This window comes from Mytilus galloprovincialis, chromosome 6 (genome assembly GCF_965363235.1).
Source record: "Mytilus galloprovincialis chromosome 6, xbMytGall1.hap1.1, whole genome shotgun sequence".
Taxonomy (NCBI): domain Eukaryota; kingdom Metazoa; phylum Mollusca; class Bivalvia; order Mytilida; family Mytilidae; genus Mytilus; species Mytilus galloprovincialis.
Window position 1 is genome coordinate 48,805,234 of NC_134843.1, and position 3,011 is coordinate 48,808,244.

A 3,011-nucleotide genomic window follows, 5' to 3' on the forward strand; every position below is an offset into this window, starting at 1 on the left:
CGCCTCAGTTTAACTTTGAAATATTTATAACTACCTAGTCCAACTCGTAAACTTTTTATTATTAACTAATATGTCGATACTATTGTTGAAACCGATGTTGTTCACAGAACATGGATAACTGACTGAAGACTTTTGAGTCTTTTAAAATTGAAGGTATTCATATTTATTTGATTGACACCGGAATGAAGCAAACTGAGATATCTCCCTCACTAAATAAAATCATTTACACATATCTAAAGAACAAAATTGTGTATTATCCGACTATGATTGTATTTAATCATTTAACATATATATATGATATCAATTACCGCCTGAATTTGACAAACATTTGGGAATTGAAATATGGAAAATTTCTGAAGAGCTACATATTTGTATGTAAAAATAAGGAGATGTGCTATGATTGCCAGTGGAGTCAACAGTCCATCAAAGTATGTTAACAATTTGATGATACTGTACGGATTTCAGCAATTAACAAACCCATTCTGTATTGTTACCTGTTAGGCCGGAATGAATGAATGTGAAACAAATACCCCAAAAAACTTGAGGGTACAAAAATTACAGAAAAATTTAAACATTTTTTTTTCATTATAAATTTTATTTTTAACACCATCAATTGTTACTTTATGGTATGGTACAAAAGTCAACCAAGAAAATTGATTCGTTTTGGCCACAGATGACTTTTTAAAATGTGTATATCATTGAAGAAAAGCTCCAAATTTCCCCCTTTGGTGCAAAAATGTAATTTTTTGGCATTAAAATTTAAATATCTTTGTTTTACTCATCGGTAACCTAAATTTTTTATTATTATTTTCAAATAAGCTACATACTTAGACTAAACAATTGTAAAGTTTAGGCTATTTCTGTAATTTATTTCTTTTTTTATTTCGCTATTACCTACCTTTCTCCTATTTGTTCAATAGAAAAAAAGTACCTGAACAAAAATGCATGCTTTTTTCGAAGGTATATTGTGAGCTTAAATAAACGGTGTCTTCTTTTTAAAATTTTTTTTTTCCCATTAAGTATATGATAAAGTTCATTTATAGAAAAAAATGCGAATAAAAGAATCGATGTATACCCGCGAGCACCCTTAATAAAATATTTTCTGCAGTTCTCCTCATACCCAGTAACAATCTATGTTAATATAATTTCATATTCAGTATATGTTTTGCATTTATAATTTAGAAGTTATGTTCTATTGACCTACATTGCTAATGAACCAAAAAATGTAAAGGCACATTTTTTCAACTTTAAATGTTTATGTTGAAATTCAAGAAGTAGTTAACTATATGTATGGCAAGCCGTTCTCGTCAAAACTATGTTTAAACCATTTTTCGAAAAATTTACACACTGAGAATTACAACAAAGCACACTGAGATTTAAAAGCTTCAAAACGCACACTGAGAATTGAAAATTACACACTGAGTATTGAAAATTACACACTGAGAATTAAAAATTACACACTGAGATTTCATAAAGACGCACTGAGATTACAAAAATGAAAAACGCACACTGAGAATTGAAAATTACACACTGAGATTTTAAATAGACACACTGAGAATAAATAAACTGAAAACACACACTGAGAATTTGTAATTACACACTGAGAATTTAAAATTACACACTGAGATTTGTGCGCACTTTTTATGCGCACATATCTAATTAGCATACTTAATCTGAATCTATTACAAGCTTAAAACAACAAGGGGACAGAACTCGTTAGTCCTTCGATTTTGGTTCCAAATTATTCATAAAAAAAACTAGAGAAAAACGTAACAAGAACAAGAAAATTACCCACTTACTCTTATTACAAAATATAACCAAATGGTGAAACACTTTATTAAAATTATAAGAAAACATTGGAACAATCTGCAAACGAATGCAGTGAAATGTTTACTCAAGTGTCTATTATAGCATATAAACGTAACAAAAATATAAAAGATTAACTAGCGAAATCAGGGAAACAGTTGGAAGACTTTTGAAAAGGGACACATGTTTAATTACTGGTAGTAATGATCTGAATTATAGGCAACAAACTTATGAATATGAGCGATGTTAAGTCTTGAAATTTATTACGAATTTTGGTTGAAGGAATCGCATTTCATTATAATGACAAGAGTTCTTGAGATCAAGATATTAATTTGTTGAATTATTCATCTCATGAATATTCATTAGTAATTTGCATATTAATCTCAGTGTGTAATTAACAATTCTCAGTGTGTGTTTTTCAATTTATTTCATCTCAGTGTGTCTTTTTAAAATCTCAGTGTGTAATTTTGAATTCTCAGTGTGTGTTTTTTTATTTTTTTAAATCTCAGTGTGTAATTTCGATTTCTCAGTGTGTTATTTTAGGTTTTTAAATCTCAGTGTGTATTTTTTTCGAAAAAAGGGTTTAAACATAGTTTTGACGAGAACGGCTTGCCATATATATGTGTCTCTTTTGTAAATAGATTTATTCGCATGTGTAGTTTTTATGACTGCACTGCAGCAAATACTGAAAGTGGGACATCTATATCTCCATACGATCTGATACATGTACATACTTTTCTGTATAAGTCTTTGTTCTTTAAATAGAAAATTCGATACGACATTCCGCTCTTGTAACAAAAAATATGACAGTGTATACATGTCGACGAATTAATGTGTTGACATAAGATAAACGTTCTCTTGTGGAAACGATGAGGCACTTTGTTGTGATAATTTTACTTATCTCATTTTTAGGCTTAATACCTTTATCAATTCTTTGAAATGAAAGATTGATTTTAGTCATGCAGACATTATTTTATCAACACTAATCAAATTTCGTAACCCGGAGTATATGATTTTCCGAATAGAACTTTTAAAAAATATTGGAATTTACCTGTTTATTTATATGACATATCATAATTTTGACGTATCGAATGCACTTTAATTTATAGAATTAGTTTCAGTATGTTCTAATTTCTGACTGCCAAATCCCACATTTCCTTTTGTTTACTATGTCAAAATTGGGTAGCATGGTATAGTATATATTA